Consider the following 7,902-nt stretch of genomic DNA (forward strand, 5'->3'; position numbering starts at 1 on the left):
AGAAGAAAGGGGTATGGACCAGGCGTCGTTCAAGAATTTCGCCTTGCCGGGAAGCAAACAACAGAAAAGATAAGTTGCCAAAGTTTGAGCAGTCAGATTTTTAAAATTTTTAAGTTATCTTCCTTGAACGACCGTGCTTTGTATGGAAAACTTGTGCGCGGAGGAACCAGCTCGTAGCTAGTGGCGCCCTTACTTTGTTTCGAGTCTGCTCAACAACTTAAGTGAGCTGCGACTAGTTGTCGCGCCCTTACTTTGTTTTGAGTCCACTCAACAACTTAAGTGAGCTACGACTAGTTGTGACAAGGTTTCTTGTCGGCAGCAGCACCACCAGCAGGCTGCTGACGTCCCGCACTCAGCGCTCGCAGCTAAGGTGCCTGCACCGGCAAGTTCCCTAAAAGCGTAGGGTAAAAGCATACAAAGCAAGGAGTCAAGTAAAGGGAATAACATTGCAAGCATTGCCCGAAATCAAATTATATTACAAAATAGCTTGTCGCAACTCTAACAGATCGTTTTCATAACTTGATCGACAGGGACAAGAAAAAGGAGGAAACGGGCGGCCTAGTCTGCGTGATCGCGCTCAATCCTCTTGATCCTGCTCACCTTGTCCACAATGGGTGCGACAAGGGCCTTGAGCTCCTCTAGAATGGCATCCGACGGCAAGGTCCTGAGGACATTGGTGAGGCGGAGGCCCGGGTTGCGGAAGGCCACCTTCATCAACACCTTCTGAAGGGCTCCCGCGCAGATCTTGCGCGACTCGTCGGCCAGCTGCTTTGGGATCCTCTCCCGGAGTCGTTGGAGGGACGTCGCCACGCCTTTGAAGAACAGGGTGAGCTTGGCGCTGGGCTGGAGGCTCCCGTCGAAGGGATACCCGAGATCCGCCATCCCCAGCTGCGCCAGCTCCCTGTTGATATCCGCGGCAGCATTCACCAGACCCTCCGTCCAGTGCTCCACAGTTTCCCTGAAGGCATTTTGGGTGGCGGCAACACTCTCTAGCAGCGCCTTGTCGGCCTTGATCTCCTCCCTCAAGGCCGCCTCCTGCTTCTTGGCGCTGTCCAATGTCTTGGTCAAAGCGGTCAGCTTCAACTCAAGACCCGTGTTGGAGTCCTTGGCGGCGCTGAGCTCTTTGCTCTTCTCGGCGAGAGCGGCCTCCAGCTGCGCCACCCTCGTCTCCAACTCCTTCTTGGCGGCCTCGGCGGTGGCGACAGCATCTTCCGCTTGCTTGAGGGCTCCACCAAGTCTTTCCTCGCGCGCGGCAAGCTCCTCCTCGTGGGCATCAAGATTAACCTTCCGCTGCGCCAGCTCGCCCTCCTCCATGGCTAGCTTCACAGCGGCAAGTCGCTGCCGCTCTTCAGCTTCAGCCTTCTCGAGGAGGAAGGCCTTCTGCGCTTCAGCGAGCTGCTCCCGCTCCTCCGCCAGGGACCGGAGGGCTTCCCGGTGGAAACCCCCGAGATCTTCCGTGCGCTTCTCGATATCAGCTCCTGCCTTCGCGACAAGCGCCTCGCGGGATTCCAGCTTGGCTTGCCGCGCGCAGTAGAGCGACATCAACTTCCACAGCAGCCGCTCTTCTTCGGGCTCGTTGCTGCTGCTGCTTGGCGCATCAACCACCATCAACCCAGCGGAGGCGAGCACTTCCCCGTTGAAGATCTCTCCCTCGACTGGCGCCCTGGAGCTTGACGCCCAGGGGAGGTTGATGAAGACGTCGTCGCCGGCCTTCAAGTAGACGCCAGGCTGGGGCTCTTCGGAGCCGGACGCTGCGGCAGCGGCGGACGGGTCGGCGGTCGGTGTAGCGCCTGACGCTCCTGCGGCCTCAGGGCTGTCAGTGCGATCACCAGACCCCTCGCCAGCTGCTGCGGCGGTAGCCTTGGCGGCCTCTGCGCCGGCGGGATCGCCAGCGCCGGCTGCTTCTTCGGCGGCAACCTCGGTCTCCATCGGCTCCGTAGCAGATGGATCTGACAACCGGAAAAGGGAGAAGAGTCAAGCAAAAATCCAATAAAAAGAAGATCAAGAGAAGAAGAACCCAAGGGAAGTTTTGAAGCAAGAGGAGTACCTGCACCAGGTTCTGCGGTCGTGGTCTCCGCCGTCGGGGGGCCGCTGGTACTATCCCTTGCCGGAGAACCCTCCCTTGCCAGAGACTTCTCCCTTACCGAGAAGCCCTCCCTTGCCGGAGAGTTCTCCCTTGTCGGGGGATCCTCCCTTGGCTCCTGGTGAGGCTGCTCTGCTCCTACACAAATCAACAAGCAGATATCAGCAAAGACAAGTACCCATGCGCGCCTCGCAGTGGAAAGTAAACCATATACTTACGCTGGGGGCTGCTCTGGAGAAGGGTTGCCGGGTCCGGCAAGGTTGTCTCGGGCGCGCCCCCCGCCGTCGCGGTGGGTTCGTCCTCGATGACGATCACCGGGACCTTGGCCCTCTTTGCTGCTCTCTGGGCCAGAGTCCTAAAGAGGAACAAGTTCAGAGAAAAGCAAGTGAGAAACAAGACAAACAACAAGAATTGAAGAAACGCTAGTACAGCAAGAGAAGCTTACTCTTCTTCTTCTTCCTCGTCGGAGCTGAACGCGGAGAAGTCGAAGTCCGGCGCGCGCCCGACGCGAGGAGGCGGAGGAGAAGCTTCTCTTGGCCGCTTGGCGGGAGCAGTGGCGGTGGTCTGAGACGACCCCGCTCCGGCTGCCGGCGCGGCGTGAGTAGCGGCAGGAACTGAAGCGGTGGTCCGGCTAGACTCCGCTCCAGTTGCCGTCGCCGCATGAGGCGCTCCCGCGGCAACGGTGGTTGCCGCGGTGGAGCGCGTCACGCGGCGTGGCGACTGTTGACCCGCTTGCCGCTCCGCCACATCACCGGCCTTGCGGAGACGCCTTCTTGGTGGGGATGGAGGCTCTGCTTGCGGCGAGCTGCCTGAAGATGAGAAGGAAGAAGAGTTGATGTCCAGCGAGCCGCTCGTATCCTTGGCGGGCTCTCTTGGCTCGGCGTCACGCCCGGCAAGCTCCTTCTTGCCGGCGGGCTCCCCTCGCTCGGCACGGCTTGCCGCCTCTGCTGCATCTACCTCGTCCACGGTGAATCCAAAGACACCCGCGGCTGCGGCTGCCGCCGCCTCTTCCACCCTAGTGGCGATGAGTGCAAACTCCGCATCGGTGGTGTCGCGGGTGAGGCCATCCTTCTCGTCGGAGCGGATCGGCACTTCCACCAAGTCATCGAAGAACTGTTGCACGACATCGTCTGCGGGCTCCTGCCAAGTTGGCACAATTCCGTGCGAGTCGCACTCCGACATCATTGCATGGATGCGGTCGAGCGAGGAATTGTTGCACAGTGGAACGACGCCCCCGGGCAACCAGAAGACCTCGGGATGTTGGGGGTCATACTTGAACAGCTCCTGCAGCATTGCATGGAGCTCCAGGACAGTGAAGTTGTAGTTGAGGCCCGGCCGCAGCCTCATGATATCTGCCGCATTCTTGAACTCCCAAGTGGGCCTCCCTCATTCCTGTAGGGGGGCGGTGCGGCGGCGAAGAAAGTCTGCGCCAACAGCGCCTACAGTAAGCCCGGCAAGCCTGAGGCATAGGATCCGGGTGACAGCAATCTTCATCCTATCGTCTTCCGGGGCCACGTCACTCCAATCGCTGCCGCGTGCTACTGGGGTTTTGCGCCGGGTGGTGAATGGCTGCGGGTTCTCCTCGTCAATCCAGCACCAGTTTGCTCTCCACTCCTCCCACTTGCCGCGGAATTCTCCCTCCAGATACGTTTCCTTCTTGCCGGCCCTTGAGATCCAGGCGATTCCGCCGGATAGGGGCTCTCCTCTCTCTACTCGGGGTATGAAGAAGTGGCAAAAGAGGGCTACGTTGGGATGGACCCCGACAAAGTTTTCGCAGAGATGTGCGAAAACCGCCATGGTCAGAACGGCATTGGGGGTGAAGTCGAGGAGGTGGAATCCGTAGGTATTCATGATGTCGCAGAAGAATTCAGAGAAGGGCGGGCAGAGCCCGTAGTAGAAGAACAAGGCGAAGAAGGGGTATCCGTTTGGGGCCTTCTTCCAAGCGGCGGCGGGGAGTACCTTCGTGCGCGGATGCGCGCGCGTCTCCGTCGACCAGAAGAGGTAGTAGTTCTCCCTCAGCTCCTTCGCGGCAAGCTTGGGGGGGAAGACGGCCCGCTCCTTCCGCAGCGCCGCAAGCCGCTGTGCCTCGGTCGACTTCACGACATTCCCCTTGTCGGCTTTTGGAGCCATGGCGGAAGTGGTGGAGGGGGTCGACGACGTTGGTGGTACTGGTGGCGATGGGGGGCGGAGCGCTGCTCTCTCTCTCTCAGCTTTGGGAAGGCGAGGGAGCGGCGGAGATTTCTGAGATTGGAAGCAGCAACTGGCAAATGGGTGAACTGCCCCTGTTTCCTCTGCTTATAAAGAGGGAGGGGGCGGACGTTTCACATTTCCGAATAAAGAAACCACCCACGATCTCTCCCACGACGCCGCATTCAACGCGTGCCGTTCGGGGAGGGCGTGGTGGATACGGAGAGAGATACGGCGTAACCTAGGCCGTGCGTGCCCGAGCCCTGTTTTGGGCCTGGCCCAACAGCGCTCGGCACCGTGTATGGCCCAGGCCCGGGGGCTCCTGTCGGTGTACTAGAGTAGGGGTACCCTAGTATCCCGAACTTGTGCACGGGCAGTCGCAGCGTCCCGCGGCAAGGCTTGCCGGGTGACCGCCAAGGTCCTCCGTGGTTCCTTTGGAGCCATTCAAGAACAAAGTATCCAAGCGAAGGAGACAAGACCCCGGCAAGAGGAGCTTGCCGGGAAGGCCAACCAAGGCATCTCAAGACCCCGGCAAGAGGAGCTTGTCGGGAAGGCCAACCAAGGCACCTCAAGGAGCTTGCCGCGACGTGCCACGCGCCCCGGCAAGGCTCGGTGAGCGACAAGCTCCCGGACGCGACAAGATAACGACCGCGGCAAGGCGCTTGCCGCGGCAAGCCACCACTCCGCGCTCGCGCTCCAGCACATCCACCAACGTGTCGCTCTGGGACCCTTCCAGGCGTACGTGGCGGGAGGCTGTGCAGCCAGGGGTGCGCGGTGGCAAGCGGCGCTGACAAGATTGCCATCGTGGCGAGCAGTGGCGTCCCTGACGGTCCCTTTTGCACTGTTTAGGTGACACAGACGGGCATTTAATGCCCTTGTCCCCTGACGTCAGGGTTAGGTATGATACACTGTAGCAGGTAGCTGTACCTACCGCAGCACCTTTACATTTTTACCCTTGTCTACGTTGCCACCTGTCGGTGACCCCTTGAGCATATAAAAGGAGGCCCATGCGCAACGTAGAGGGGGCTGGTTAGCGGGTTAGCTAGTTAGCCAGTTCAGAAGACACTCACGCTCGGTCTCGCAAGCCGCTGGTGTGTACCGTAGCACTCCGCGCTCCCGAGCAAGAAATCAATACAAACCACAAAGCAGGAGTAGGGTTTTACGCATCCGTGCGGCCCGAACCTGGGTAAACTGCTCGCGTGCTTCGCCTCGATCTGCTCTTTGCGCAACCTCCACCCTCACCGAATCAAAAGGGACTCGACCCGCCGGTCCCATAGGTGTTCGTGGATCAGTCCTCCGACACTTCCTCAAAACAGCCACCATACCTACCTATTATGGCATTTCCATAGCCATTCCGAGATATATTGCCATGCAACTTTCCACCATCCCATTTATCATGACACATTCATCATTGTAATATTGCTTTGCATGATCATGTAGTTGACATCGTATTTGTGGCAAAGCCACCATTCATAATTCTTTCATACATGTCACTCTTGGTTCATTGCATATCCTGGTACACCGCCGGAGGCATTCATATAGAGTCATACCTTGTTCTAGTATCGAGTTGTAAATAAATAGAAGTGTGATGATCATCATTTAATAGAGCATGGTCCCAATAAAAAAGGAGAAATGCCAAAAAAAGAAGGCCAAAAAATAAATAAAAAGAAAAGATAAATGAAAAGGGACAATGCTACTATCTTTTTTTCCACACTTGTGCTTCAAAGTAGCACCATGATCTTTTCCATATACTAGTGGGAATTTCTCATTATAGAACTTGGCTTGTATATTCCAACAATGGGCCTCCTCAAGTGCCCTAGGTCTTCGTGAGCAAGCAAGTTGGATGCACACCCACTAGTTTCTTTTGTTGAGCTTTCATACATTTATAGCTCTAGTGCATCCGTTGCATGGCAATCCCTATTCCTTGCATTAACATCAATCGATGGCCATCTCCATAGCCCATTGATTAGCCTCGTTGATGTGAGACTTTCTCCTTTTTTTTCTTCTCCACATAACCCCCATCATTACACTCTATTCCACCCATAGTGCTATATCCATGGCTCACGCTCATGTATTGCATGAAGGTTTATAAAGTTTGAGATTACTAAAGTATGAAACAATTGCTTGGCTTTTCATCGGGGTTGTGCAAGATGAGAGCATTCTTGTGTGACGAAAATGGAGCATGACTAAACTATATGATTTTATAGGGATGAACTTTCTTTGGCCATGTTATTTTGAGAAGACATAATTGCTTAGTTAGTATGCTTGAAGTATTATTATTTCAATGTCAATATTAAACTTTTTTATTGAATCTTTCGGATCTGAATATTCATGCCACAATTAAGAAGAATTACATTGAAATTATGCCTAGTAGCATTCCACATCAAAAATTTTGTTTTTATCATTTACCTACTCGAGGACGAGCAGGAATTAAGCTTGGGGATGCTTGATACGTCTCCAACGTATCTATAATTTTTGGTTGCTCCATGCGATATTATCTTCTGTTTTGGACATTATTGGGCTTTATTTTTCACTTTTATACTATTTTTGGGGCTAACCTACAAACGGAGGCCCAGCCCAGAATTGCTGTTTTTTTGCCTATTTTAGGGTTTCGAAAAAAGGAATATCAAACAGAATGAAACCTTCGGGAACAATATTTGAATCTTCTCTAAATTCTTTTATGTATGATTGGTTATCTTTGCAAGTCTCTTCGAATTATTAGTTTGGTTTGGCCTACTAGATTTATCTTTCTTGCAATGGGAGAAGTGCTTAGCTTTGGGTTCAATCTTGAGGTGTCCTTTCCCAGTGACAGTAGGGGCAGGAAGGCACGTATTGTATTATTGCCATCGAGGATAACAAGATGATTTTTTCTATCATATTGCATGAATTTATCCCTCTACATCATGTCATCTTGCTTAAAGCGTTACTCTGTTCTTATGAACTTAATACTCTAGATGCATGCTGGATAGCGGTCAATGTGTGGAGTAATAGTAGTCGATGCAGGCAGGAGTCGGCCTACTTGTCTCGGACGTGATGCCTATATACATGATCATACCTAGATATTCTCGTAACTATGCTCAATTCTGTCAATTGCTCAACAGTAATTTGTTCACCCACCGTAAAATACTTATGCTCTTGAGAGAAGCCACTAGTGAAACCTATGGCCCCCGGGTTTATCTTCCATCATATTAATCTTCCAACACTTAGTTATTTTTATTGCTTTTATTTTACTTTGCATCTTTATCATAAAAATACCAAAAAATATTATCTTATCATATCTATCAGATCTCACTCTCGTAAGTGACCTTGTAGGGATTGACAACCCCTTATCGTGATGGTTGCGAGGATTTATTTGTTTTGTGTAGGTGCGAGGGACTTACGCGTAGCCTCCTACTGGATTGATACCTTGGTTCTCAAAAACTGAGGGAAATACTTACGCTACTTTGCTGCATCACCCTTTCCTCCTCAAGGGAAAACCAACATAGTGCTCAAGAGGTAGCAATACATACAGATCTGAATGTTGCAGAGCCATTGACTAAGATTATCTCACGAGCAAAACATGATCAACACCAAGACACCATGGGTGTTAGAATCATTACAATGTAATCTAGATTATTGACTCTAGTGCTAGT

Source organism: Triticum dicoccoides, chromosome 5A, assembly GCF_002162155.2.
Source record: "Triticum dicoccoides isolate Atlit2015 ecotype Zavitan chromosome 5A, WEW_v2.0, whole genome shotgun sequence".
NCBI lineage: Eukaryota > Viridiplantae > Streptophyta > Magnoliopsida > Poales > Poaceae > Triticum > Triticum dicoccoides.